Consider the following 14,931-nt stretch of genomic DNA (forward strand, 5'->3'; position numbering starts at 1 on the left):
GCATACAAATGCAGACCTACCACTGTTTGTAAACAAATTGTCCTAAAAAAGAGAGAAACGTGATAAAATGATATTTCTTAAACAACTAGCACATGCAGAGCATATTCATGTAAATTATCTGATGTCCTCTCAAACAGCATGAAAGTTGATCCAAGAAAGGAAACACCTTAGAATAATCAAACACATTGCTGTAAAATCACAAAGGCATGGATCTTCCTTTGAAAAGAAAACAAGAGTCCCAAACCTCTCACAATGTTTTAATTCTATTAATGTAAAGATTTCAGTAGATAGATCTGAGCACCCTGGAAAATGAAATTATTTTTAAAATCTAGAAAAGCACATATAGCATTTCTTTATATTTATTTTAAAAATATTTTTCCAGCAAAATAATCTATCAATTTCACAGTAAAGAAATGAATATGAATGGAAAGTTCAAGATTAGAACTATTCAAGGAAGTCATCTTGGTGACTTCAAGAAGAAACATTTGTCAATAATTCAAACAAGTACTTTTTGAAAGAATTAAAATATCCAGATCGAGCCAATGCCAAAACAAAAAGTATGTATTATGATATAAATTTGGTTTATGATAACAAAGTGATGTGTGTTCCAAACTGAACTATGAAACCTTTAAGAATATCATCTTAACATTATAGTCATAACACTGATTCTTCAGTTTTCTTAGCATCAATTTTAGATGAGAATTTCAAATAGATATATATATACAAATTAACTTTCATAGAGTGGGTACTTAATAAAATAGGTATTATGATTAATATTAAAGTATGCTCAACACATTTCCCGGCTTACTTCAAGTGCTCACAATGATAATTACTTTATAAATGACAGAATGGAGAGCTTACTTTGCTTTTACCAAATTACTACTTCCTAAGACTTCAAATGGACTAAGGCTACTAATATGAATAAAGGCTGATAGCATAATTAGTAGTTATGTCACTGTGACAATTTATTATTTTTTAGGAAGCAAAAGCATTTAGACAGCCAAAAGCTTAAACCACAAAAAAAGAGAACACTGTATCTAGAATGGGGTAATTGGGCTAGAATAGAAATACACAGAAATCAACCTAATAGGAAAGTTGGCCAAAGCAGAAATGCAATACAAAGCAGGATATTATTTCAATTGCCATTGAAGGTAAAAATTCTCAACAATCTTTGTTAATGACAGAAGTAGGATGAGTACACTGGGTGTTTATTTTTTCAAAAAAGATTTTCTGAGTACATCTAGGTGTTTATATCCAAAGGGCCTTGAGATATCTATGAGAGAGAGAGAGAGAGAGAGAGAAAGAGAGAGAAACTTTTTCCTATAAGGAATTAGCTCATATTGATATGGAAGCTAAGAAGTTCAATATCTACAAATCAACAAGTGATGACCCAGGAAAGCTAAAAGCATGAATTTCAGTCTTAGTAAAAGTATGAAAGCAAAAATACTGATGTTTTGGGTGAAACACAGTCAAGCAGAGAGAAAAAAATAATTTCTTGGCCTTACCACCTATTCTAGCCTTCAATGCATAGGATACGATCCACCCATGTCTTAGTCATTAGGACTAAATACCAAACACATGCAATTTAAAGGAGGAGACATTTATTTTGGCTTATCTTTTAAGAATTTCAGTCCTTGCAGGCAGCAGCCACATGGTGAAAGGGTCTGGCAGAGGAAAGCTGCTCACCTCATAGCAACCAGGAAGCAAAGAGTGAAGGGAGAAGCCTGGAAGGGAAATATTCCCTTCCAGATCGAGCCCACAGTGACCAGCTTCTCCTTACCTGACCCCAACTCCTACCAGTAAGTCACTGCACAGAACCATAATTCAATCACCTTCTAAACATGCGAGGTTTTGAGAGCCATTTTAGATCAAAACTGTAACAATGCATATTGAGGAAGATAACTTGCTTTATTACTTCTATGAAATCAAACGTTAATATCATATACAGTATTTAACAAACACATCCAACAAATAGAGTTCAACTATTTATGGGAATCTTGTGGTCCAATTAAGTAGACATACAAAATTAACCATTATAGAAACCTAGATCTCTTGGCACTCTATAGAAATTTTACAGCAGCACCTGACACTTTCTGATATAAAGTTCCATATACATTATGGATGATTTCAGATTTGCAAATTAATTTCTATAGGGAAAGATTCTCCTGTTAATTTGGCTCATGCATGAGAAGGCTAAGATTACTGAATCTATACCATTAACCTCTTTCTGATGCATCAGATCCACTGAGCTGTAAAACTAAAGAGTGCTCATTAACCCTGGCCATATGGTTTCTAGTTCCATGCATTGGGCCATGTGGGAAAAGGACAATCACTTAGTTAAATCAGCCAAAATTTTTGGTGGAATCAGTTTAAAAATAGAGACCTAAAAAATAAACATTGGAGATTTGCTTTCTGTTCAAGTGAATCTTTGTATTAATGCACATTTGTATAATTTGGTCCCAGTTTTTGTTCACCAAGAATTTATTCAACAGTATTAAGTATCTGCTTGATGCACTTACAATACAAGATGCTGTGGGTGTGAGTGGACAAAATTTGTTCTAGGCCCCCTGGGAAGGTTAAATGTATTAAAGTTTCTTTTAGTAAAGTAGGATTACCCTGAATAGAGAACATTTTATGAGAACATTTCCCTAAGGAACACTCAGGTAACTTACTTTAGTATTGTGTCCGGTGCCTATTAAATAAAATCAGGAAGCAAAATATTCTCATTCTATTCAAATTTGGACAGATGCTTCCTGAGAGTTCTCTCTTAACTGGTAGCACATGAGGTCGAATTTTAAATTGAAGATTATTATATGATATTCCTGTAACATTTCTATATGCCCACTTGGCACTGCTAGAAATCAACCTAAACCCTGCAGGTGCTAAGCGAAGGTAAAATGAGAGCCATTTAATAGGATCATTCTCAATGTTTATTTTTGTGGTTGGAAAAGTCATATTTATTATTTACTTTTTTAAATAGAAGACAAAAATAAAATAAAAATGAAGTCTAGAACACTTAAATGTAAGTATTGGGAGTAATAGTTACTAAAATACACTTTTAGTCTCTATACATGATGTCTAAAAACCCTTAATGCTTTTCTGCTATAGTTTCTATTCATGACACTTTACATGCATTATCCCTTCCCCTCTTCTAAACTAGCTGTTTTTAGTATTTTCGTCTTAGTAACTGTAGAAATGAAGTGAAAAGAGATAAAATAACTTTCTCTAGTTAGTAAGTACCTATTACTTAGTAAATACTTTTCTGCATTTAATCAATATGCAATTCAGGGGAATAATTCAGAACACATATCCTTAACTGTTATCTTCCACTGATTATTTATATTCACAGACAACATATGAAGTCATTTGTGTTCAGAGATTTGCTTTAATCATTGTTATTTATAAACAACAAGATTACTGTTTATATTCTGTGTATACACAATATGGTTTTTATTTTAACTTTATATTATATAAACTTTGTTATATCAATATATTTAATTACCCCTGTTTGAACTTTCTGGGTGTTACATTGCTTTAAAGGTTGAACTAAAGTTTTTTTAAACATACGTGGTGTTATGTTTATATTTTTTAATATTTGTTATGAATTTTTTTCACAAAGCATTTTATCCCGAGTACTGTCCACTGTCACTTTTTCACAAAGTGGTTAATCCTGAGGATTACTTGCTAAAACCATGGAGAACCTTCATGAATTAGAACAGAAAACATGTTTTGAGGAATCTGAAGATTCTTGATAGCCTAGGTTTAGGATAACTCTTTAAGATTGGTGTGGTCACATCCTGATTGCATTTGGTCCTGTTTTTAGCATTGAAGTGCCTGCAGAAATCACATACATTATCTCTTGTCCATAAGACAGTGGGAAAGAAATGAGAAAAACTGTGCCTTATCTCTCTAATATGTGACATTGAATCAATGCTCAGGTTTCTAGAGATGAGAAATCCTGGACCCTATGTGTTCTGGTAAAAGGCATAAGAAAACCAACCAACTAAATCTCTTAAAAGGTTAAATGTTACCATTTGAACAAAAGAGGTTGTGTTAGTCAGCTCTCTCTACTATAATAAATACCTGAGATAATGCAATTTAAAGAGAGAAAAGGTCTATCTTGACTCAATTTCAGAAGTTCTAGTCCATGTTCAATTGGCTCCATTGCTTTTGGGCCTGTGGTGAGCCAGCACATCATGATGGGTAACCAGAGTGTGTAGTTGAGAAAACTGCTCCATTCATTGTGATCAGGAAACAGACAAAGTTAGAGGAAGTACAAAAGTGCCTTCCCAGGTCATGTTCTCATTACTCAGTTACCTTCCCTAGGTCCCACTGTTTAAGGTTTTCCTCCAGCTTCCAATATTGTCAAACTGAGGACCAAGATTTACACACACAAGCTGTAGAGGACACTCTAGACCCAAACTAAAATGGAGAGAGAAACAATTACAAGTTCAGAGAAGGCCATGTCCTTCTGGTGAACTGCTTAGGAGGTTCCTCAAGGGACAAGTGGGGTTTAAACCTAGAGTGAAAGAAGCCTTGTAATAGTGTGGTTTGGTGTGATATTAATGACAGAACATCTTTTCCATTATTACAAATGAATGTTCTTATGGGTACATGAATACCTGTTGTCACTGACACCATATGTCTAAAGAAGCTCAGTTAGATCAGGTATAGCTCCGTCTGTCACTGATAATATTTGGAGAAACTACTGTAAAGTACAAACTTCATTTTACCAAATACAAGATTGAAATACTCCTTCTTTAAATAATTGGTTTTTTATTCAATTTAAATAGGTATTGTATACATAGTCTAAAAATTAGCATATTTCTGTATACACAGAAATATAATTTAAATAATTATCAAACAAACCGAAAGAAAAACTGACAACTTCAAATCTCATTTGATCTTATTTAATCTAAGAAACTGCTTACATCTGATCAATTGATTAAAACTGACAGTTAAATACTTTGAAAGCATCACAATTTATCCAGAGAATGATGATAAAACCTAACTTGTGCATTGGAATTTAGCAAATAATATAGCAGTATTTAGAGGGAACCATTAATGCACCATTGCCAATAAAATTGTGAATCAAGCAGTTATATAAATATCTAGAAGTATTTTATTTTCAAAAAGCATCAGTGCTTGACAACTTCAGTTCTAAGATGGATTTCAGTAGATATTATCAATAGGTTGAAATGGAATTGCGGTAATTATCTGAAGTATAGAATCTGTTCCTTACTCTTTGGATTTAGCAAACTTCTCTCTGAGAGCAGGGAAGACAGAGAGAGAGAGAGAGAGAGAGAGAGAGAGAGAGAGAGAGAGAGAGAAACAATATTAAAATTTTCATACTTTAGAAAACAATTCAGTTTGTTGATAACTAGAAGATTTAGTTTCCTCGCCTGAGATTTATTTATCTGTGAGACCATTAAGTGGAGCCTCTTATCCCACTCTATGTCTATCTCTTCAGTAACAAGACAAGCTGAGGCAGTGTTTCCAGTGAATAAGCATGGACTTTTCAAAAATATTGAAAAGCAGGCATCAGAGCAAGATCTGCATTCACAAATAGCTGTGGCTGGTCATTGAGCTCATTCAATCAAAATCAATTTCATCTGTAAAGCAGTGTTCATGCCTGACTTTCTCTGATTACCCAACCAATACCGATCTTTGTACTATGTGGCAGAGAGGAGATAGAAGCATGCTCCTTCCCAAAGGTGTAACAGAGCAGATACTAATACCAAAACATTGCCAATAAATTTCAAGGTTTAATCTACCTGAGTGAAAGTTTGAAGAACTGGATACAAACATGAGTAGTATCTTTATTTTTTTCTTAGTAATGGTTTACTGAGTTCACATTATGAGGTACACATTAAACATACTGGAGATGCAAAAATGAACAGATTCATTTGAGGATCTGGTCTTCTGAGAGCTTAGAGACATATATATCTTAATAGAGATGAAAGTCTTATAAATACTTGAAGCAAATAAGATTTCTTGTCTTCATAAGTGTCTGTGAAGCCTGCCTAGAGGACACAATATTTCTGGTGAGCTGCACACACACACACAAAAACGACAGTGAAGACTAGATAAAGCCATGGAATGTCTATATAGAAAAGATAGACAATATGCAAATGTCTCATGGAAGAAAAGCACAAAGCCCAATCAAGGGATTTGATTTAGTTTGAGTTGTAGGGAACCTTAATAGTTCCAGTCAGCATGATAGGAAGGATGGTTGAATGGAAGGTTGGTGGCAGGAATATATAGATAGTGCCAATTTGCTATTTGTCATGTATGGACATTAGAGAATTTCTTTATAATAGTGGCTATATTTTTGTTGAATTCTTGCTCAAGTTCTAGAAACATAATGCCCAATCTCTATATCAACCATGTATTTTCTCTTCAGTTTTCAGTTTTTATATCAACCTTCAGAATCCCCAGACAGATTCAAAAGTAGCTAATATATACTGTGGGCAAATTAAGGGACAGAAGTCTACAGATTCTTCATTTTGTTTCACCTATATGTCACTCTTATTTAATGCAGGCATTATTGGTCTAATCTAGAGAAGAAAAACTGAGATTTTCTTAAGTATATTAGGTGAGTGGAGCTACATGACATTCTTATCCATGAACTTTCTGTTGCTTCATTTGCAAACTCAAACTATGAGGCATGATAAAAAAAATATATAATGGTTAACCTTAAAAAGTACTACAGTAGGGAAATAGCTGGGTCAAATGGGACTTCCAATCCTAATTCTTTGAGGTATCTGCATACTGATTTCCACAATGGTTGCACCAGTCTACATACAGTCCCACCAGCAATGGAGAAGGGTTCCTCTTTCCCTAAATCCACATCAGCATTTGTTATTAGTTGATTTCATGATGGCAGCCATTCTTTCTGGGAATCTTAGTGTTGTTTTCATTTGCATCTCTCGAATGCCAACTGATGTTGAGCATTTTTTCATGTTTATTTGCTATTTCTACTTATTTGTCTGAGAAATGTCTGTTCATTTCTGATGCCCATTTTTGATTGGGTCTTTCAACTTGGGAGGTCTGATTTTTTTTTAAGTTCTTCATATATTCTAGATAGTAGACCTTTGACTGAGGGACAGCTGGTGAAAATTTTTTCCCAGCTGCTGAGTATCTTCCCCAAAGAATTAAAAGAATCATATCATGGTGATATATGTGCACCCATGTTCATAGCAGCACAATTTGTGATAGCTAAAACTTGGAAACAACCCATTTGCCCATCAACTAGAGAGTGGATAAGGAAACTGTGGGGTTTTATAATAAAATGGAGTATTACTCGCCATAAAGAATGAGAAACTAGAGACATTTATAGCTAAGTGAATGCACATTGAGGCGATACTCTTAAATGAAATAAACAGGACACATATGTGTAAATAATGAATAGTTTCTCTACTGTGAGAAACTGACAGTGTAAATAAGGACTAATGTGAAAATAAGGATAATGTGAAATAGGAAGAAAAGGTGCAAACAGGAAGGGGAAATGGGAGGGTAGGGGAAAAAAAAGAAGGGAATGGAATTAGTATGAGAAAAATGAAAAATGGAAACAAAGTCTTTGCAGATAGGGAAGGGTTGAGGGTTTGAAAGGAGGGCAGGAGAATGGGGAAAATATTGGAACCGAGAGAGTATGTAAAGGGGCAAATTTCCACTGATGAATGTCATTATATTGTATACCTTCAATGTACCAATATAATTAATAAAAAATAAAATGGAGTACAACTCAACCATAAAGAAGAATAAACTAGAGACATTTATAGGTAAATGGATGGATGTACCTTGAAGCTATACTCTTAAGTGAAATAAATTGGGCACACATGTGAAAAAAATATTACAGTAAAAGACATATTTCATTGATTCCTTTCAAGATACACCTCCTTATTTCAAACACATTTATCCCATCATTCTTACCACTTTATTTATTTATTTATTTTTGGTACCAGGGGTGGAACTCAGGACCTTGCTCTTGCGAGGCAGGAGGCAGAACCACTGAGCTAAATCCCCGGCCCTCTTGCCACATTCTGAAGGAGATCTGAAAAGTCCCTTGTCCTGGCTGCCTCGATGTCCTGAATCAATTCAAAATGTTTACCTTACATGGGCATTTTGACTTTGTGGAAAAACTAGAACTCCTAGAATTCCAGGTTTGGTGAATAAGGTGGATGAGGACACATTGTATTCTTTTTATAAGCCTAGCTTTCCAAAAATAGTAACACTCAGCAGAATGTCCAGTGTATTTACTGGACATTCACCATATTTTCGATCACAACTTGTAAAGAAACTCACAAAAGAGGTCTTCTGGAACTGTTTCAGAAAGTGGCCAGAATGATGGCATAAGTGTGATCAAAACAATGTTGAGTATTTTGAAGGGGATTAATGGCAATACCTTTTAGTGTAATATTTTAAAAAGTTAATCATTTACCATATATTTTGATCACACCATGGAGTATTAATGTATATCTGTGGGGCAGTATCTTATAATTTACAATAGTCTAAAAATGGGCACATAATAATACACATAAAATAATGTATAAAATGGATAAATGATATAGTATGTATCTAGTACATATATAGATTTCACAATTTTATATTTATTTGGACATTTGTATTCTGCAGAACAAAAATTTTACATTTTTTCAAAGTAATTTCAATTGATAATTTTATTTGAGTTTAAGTAACTAAGAGGTATGTATCTGCATGTATTTTCTATTTTCATGTTGTTTTGAATCAAAATAAATAAGGGCTGCTTTGAATTTATATGAAATGATACATGAAATGCTCTATAATTGAAAACAGTATAACCAAATCTAGAATAGTATGGAAATGTGAAAAATGGTAATTTTCTTTCTAGTCCTTGTTAGACAGGGCATCTGTAAGAATCATGTAGTTCAATTCTCTGTCCTTGGCTCTGCCACAACTTCTGTGACCTTGAGTGAGTATTTTTTTTTAATTTAATATTTAGTAATGTGCAGTACTTGTATATTTCAAAAATTGAATTGAAACAAATGTCACCAAGAAATATGCTAGGTTTCCAGATGCCACTGATAGGTATCTACCTCCAAAAAGTTTAGAAAACACTTGTATTGTGCAATATTGAGTTGAATCTATCAAAGTTACTTTTTTCTGTAATACATAATTAAATCCATAACTGATTTATCATAAAATCTGTCAACTTAGAGTAATCTTCTTATTAGTTTTAAACGAGTAAAACAAAAAGTTGTACCTACTTTCCTCCAAGGTAAATGTTGGTGGGACATTTTTCTCTCCTACATGGTTTATTCACAGAGCCTACTTCACATTTTGTTTGATTTCTCTTCGGCACCAGCACAGAAATTGGTATCCATGACAGGTGACTTAGACAGCTGGCCAGGATATTTTTCTCATGGTCAAAGAAACCAGTGTCTGAAAGTCACATATGCCCTTTTGTTCCTAACATCTGTTTGGGTTTATAGCTGTTTCAAGTTTTCTTCTTACAACTGGGAATCAGGAAATCTGTATTAGAACTCAGGCTCTGCCTTTGTAGTTGTTATGTTCACTCTTTTCCCCTTGTATATTTGATTTCTTGTTCATGCATTGGAATTGTCAACAATACACTGTGTAGAATGGAGTGCTTTGGGATGGCAGGTTGCCATTATTTGTAAGGCATTCTAAAGGAAGTATGATGCTGGCAAAAGGAGAAGGAGGGAATAGGGAATAGAAATGAACTATGAAGAAAGCAATTAAAAATGGATTTGTTATGACTCCCATGCTGTGTGATGACCCTAGATTTTAAAATGACCTAAGACATGCTGGTAAGATTTTCCCAAGAGAGAAACTATGCTATAGATAAGAAGAAAACTGGGTTTTTCTACTAGAGTTCCTAAAGTGGGAGTTATTGAACATAGGCTTGTTAAGGCTTATCTCTCCATTTGGGGTCATCTCACCTAAGTAAGAAAATGAATGAAGAGTTAAGAAGGAAGGGCAAATACCAAAAATACCGTTTGAGGTAATTTCTTTATATTAACTCTAGACTTCCCATTCAGATGAAGCAATAACATTTTAATGAATTGGATGTTCACCCATTGCAACCCTAAGTATTTTGGACAATGAAAGTTATTGTGAAACAAAACTCAGTTTCCTTCTTTTATGTAACTTTGAGCCTAGCTATGGGATATTTGTAGAGGCCAGAGCAAGACAGTGAGATTCTGAATTTGAATGCTCACTCACTGGGCTGCAAAAGACAATAAAGAGTCTCTAACCAATGGAGGAGGCAAGGGGTTATTACTCAGATTTAATATCGATAACCCCTACTTTTTATAGTCACTTTCATATGACTCTTCTAGATAATCACAAGAGCAACAATATATTCACAGTATATATATTATTATTCTCATATTTTCAACAATTCTCATATTTTCATCTATGACAGCTGCTTTGTTCAAATGATGAGTGAGATGAGAATTCTATTCTGTAAATATGCATGCATGCCCTGCTGAGGAAGATAGAGACATCAACAGAACATCACAATAGCTAGTGATACACACTTTGGCAGAAATATGTGTAGAAGTAGTTGGAGCATGAAAAAGAAACATATCTTTGTCAGACTAAGCCAAATAAAGCCAAGGAAAGGAGGGAAAGTGTTTCTAAGTGAGAACAACCAGAACAAAGTCAGGGAAATATGAAGGACCATGGCAAATTTGATATAAATTGGTATTTCTGATATAGATGTATATGGGTGTATTAAAAGGGGAAAGGAAAGAGGCAGAGAAGTCAAAAGAAGGTATAGACACAGAGGAAAGCATCCAAGTATGTAAACCAAAGGTCCAGCTTCGCCGCTTACCACAATGTGGAGCCTGGATTGGAAAAGAATGAACCTAATGTTGATTGTATGTTTTAGGAATCCTGATAAATAATAGCAAAGGGTCCAATCACATACCAAAATACATCTTAGAAAGATCAATCTTTGGAAGACCTTATGTCACCACATTGGCTCTGTGTCAGTTATATGATTTAATTATGTACTATAGAAAAAAGTAACTGATAGTCAACTCAATATTACACAATACAAGTGATTCTCCATTTATGAATCTCAGTTTGGCTACACAGAATACTGGATCAACTGGTACAGATAAACCCTGAAGATTATTTCTTCCTGAAATGTGAGACTCTATACCTCATGTATCAGAAAGGATTTAATGCTGTTTATATATAGGCTTCATTTTAAAATTCCTACTGAGGTCATAAATCTAGTTCCCATACTATCAGGGCTCATTCTTTCTATTTACATTGAGGTGCCCAAGTTGATCAAGTCTAAGGTTCGTTTCTATAGTGTTGTTAAATTGACCATGTCCTTGCATAATTCTATTAGTACACCTCTGACGTTATTCTGCTATTCCAAACCCATTTTTCAGCAAAGGTCTATTTCTATCTATTTGCCTATCAATATTTACTCTTATTAAGGCATCTATTTTACTGATAAATCTGTTTTAGAATATACTGTGATTCAGATTTGAGAAAAAAGCCCTATAATAGTGTATAATCAGATCAAAATGTTAAAAATTCCAAAGCTTAAAAAAAGAAAAAGAAAAGTCAACATGTACTGCATTCATGTAGAATCAACTGTTTTCTCAGCACCAGTGACTCCACTTTGAGATTTCTTTTACTTTCTGGTTGCCTGTCTTTCACTGAACTGCAACAGTGTGAGCCTAAAAGTTAATCAGAAGATGAGAACTTCCTTGTACTGTACAGACCTCACTGCCATTCAGCATTCTAACTGGTTGATAAATACATAGATGTCCAAAGTATGCAAAGCATCATTTGTGGAGAATTGTATGAGTACTAGGAGATAGGTGGTAGGTTCTTCATCCATCCAGCATGCTGGGCTTGATCTGAGCCTTGTGACACAGGGAAATTTGCAGAATCACCTTAAGGTCCCAGATCCTTTTCTTGAAAATTTGAGTTACAATACACAAATGTTTCACAGACTGTAGGATGATAATATCTGTGCACTTTGGGCTCCTGGAAATCATTTTTTTTCTAAAAATTAAATGGACATAATAATGGAACTCAGTATCCCTGTCAGATGTACCCTTGTCAGATTCCTTGAGATCCACTTCAGCATCTCTTTGGAACAGCTGCTCACTTTCTGTGTGTGCTTCGTCATTAACAGCTTGAGCCTGTGAGTCTCTGAGGTTGGTTCTTTGGGCACTGAGTTTACATATCCATGGAAAGATCCAGAAGGAGCTTACATTTGACATATCCCATCCCCATTTCCACAATAGTCTACACCAAGTGACTGGTGGCAAGTAACAATGCCCAGATCTTTTGCTTTTAAATGGGACAGATTCAGTTGTAATTTCTTCATCAAAGCTGGGCTTAGGATCATATTTCTTCTGGGACTTTATCTGAAGTCACACCTTTGTGTTCTTGTCTAGTCCTCTGCATGCTTTGCTAGTTTCTTCTGGGAGCATCTCCTTAATGTACATATCAAGTGTATTCGGATCCTTTGACTAGGCTCTGCCTCTGATAAAGCTCAATTTAAGACATAAAAATGTTTAGTGTTAGTTTCCTGTAAGGTGTTAGGCAGCTGACCATAGAACATAACCAAAATTCAGTATTTGGAAGCAAAGGTGACTGAATTTCAAAGACTATTATCCACTGTCTTAGAAGGTGATGCTAGACAGGAAAGAGATTGTGAGTAGGGAAGCAGAAAAGCAATCGATTCTGCTCTGAAAGACTCCATTAACCACAGGAAACTAGCCAAGTGGAAGCCAGAGAACAAGAACACGTCAGTGTTGATCTAGGGTCCTTCAGAGAACATAAGTGGTGATAGAAATGGATGTTTCGGGCATTGTCTTATGTAAACCAACCTCTCTCCTCTCTGGATGAAATATCAGTCAAGACGGGTGGCTTTTGTTCACATTCATTTATTCTTAAACAGGTGCCTGAGTAATGTAGAGAAAGGGCATGACTGACTAGAGGGGAAAAAGTAATCAAGGGACTGTCTTTGTGCCCCATTTCTAGTTTTGCCAGTACCTTTGCAAAATGCTTTACTTTTAGAGTATAATTTGTTTATTTCACTATCTAAGCAGAGGGCTCTCAGTTACCTACTTCTCTCCATATCCTTGCAATCCAGCCTGGCTCAGGTAAGATGCCCTGTTGAGTTCTGGCTCTTAGCTTCCAGTTTTTGGCACTAGGCTATTCTATCTACCCATGTCTGGGAGAGTCTGAGTCTAGAAAGATGCTGTCATCACCAGGATATATTACCAGAGCTATTTCATGGAGCTTAATTTACATGCTGTTTGGTATAAAGCAAAGAGTCAGCACATCTGTCTGTTCTAATACATCCCCTTAAGCAAACCAAAGACATAAACAAAACCTGTCTTGCAGTCACACTGCTAAACAAAATATTCGGAGCTAAGCTGTGGCTGACTTTTGTTGCAGGCGGGCTCATTCAGATCTATTTCACTATAAATTAAAAATCCAGAGCCCTGCAGCAATCTTCAATACATAAATATATACAGTACATGATTAAAACATCCAACAATGCACTGATCACCTATTGGTTGCTTGAATAAAAAGCATGGTCATGCTTTTTAGTTTGTTTATTGGATCATTTCACATAAATTAACTGATATCTCCTTCAACTCCCCAATCCTTGCACACACTCCTTTTGAAGCATTTAATTTGAATTTGAACATTGAAATAGAAATATACATTGGCAAGGCTAATGTGGCGTAATTTGAACTCTGCCACACTATTGTAATCCATGGAAACTCATCAAGCATATAGTTATTATTACCCCCAAAAGAAAGTAACTCACTTTTGTAAATTTCTGAAGACATCAATCTGAATTATCTGAGTATTTTGCACCAGTGCAAGTGTATTTATTCCTTAGAAATAATTTTTACAATCAAGGAGGCACTGTTTAGCTCCAGTGGGTGGATATGCTCTACTTTATGTTAACCATTTAACCATTATTTTCTAAAATGCTTGTTTTCATTTAAATGAGTCTTAACAATGTAAAGAAATTTTGTTTAAGGCTAGATTAGAATATCAATCTCTATGCCATGTGAATTGGTGCAAGCAAATCTGTCCACATAGAATATTAGATGTGAATACTAAGTAGCAGACTTTGAGAGGAGAGGAGATACTTACTAGATGTGATGTTTTGCATATACTTTTCCATGACATATGAATTTACATTGACTCATAATGATAATACACATTTCAGAATGATTTACTCTTCATATAATATGTACAGTTAGAAATAGAGAATATGGAAGGACTATAAGCTCAAGAAAAAAACAATTTGTAATCTTTTAATGTGGCCCACTGCCCATATCCTAAAGTAATAGGCTGTTGGAAAGAGTCCCTGAAATTCCACTTTTCTCACTTCTTCGTTATGGAAAAAATATTAGGTTGATTCCATTTTTCAGCATTATGCTAACGGATGCAAATAGAAATGGTAGAAAGGAAAACTAGATAGCAAGATGAGACTTTGCTGGATTCAACATTTCAGAAAAAAGCCAGTGGTACAAATCTCATTTTCGTTGTGAAGCAAGAAGGTTAAAATTTGTATTTAATCATGGATTGGCTTGCTGCAGCTCTCATAAAGCATTGATAGTGTAGGCACATTTGTTGACTGGATAATAGCAAACAATTCAATTTTCCTCTCTTTGCGGTTCAACACAGATAAAAAAAAAAAAAGGAGTGAAATGTATAAATTCTCATCCTAAAAGTGATATTTCTAGTTGATGTTATTTTGCTATATCAGAGTCTGCCAAAAATCTTGCCTTCTGAAGTCAATAACTAAAAAAATAACAACAGAAGGTTGACAGGCTTAACATCTTTTAAAAGATAAATAATAAATAAAGAGAAAATGTGTATGGGCAAGTGTGTAAATTGTTCCATCTTCCAGCTGGCCAGGTTCTT

This window comes from Heterocephalus glaber, unplaced genomic scaffold (assembly GCF_053883595.1).
Source record: "Heterocephalus glaber isolate CG9 unplaced genomic scaffold, H.glaber_assembly_v1.0 deba00000071, whole genome shotgun sequence".
In the NCBI taxonomy this organism is placed as follows: Eukaryota; Metazoa; Chordata; class Mammalia; order Rodentia; family Bathyergidae; genus Heterocephalus; species Heterocephalus glaber.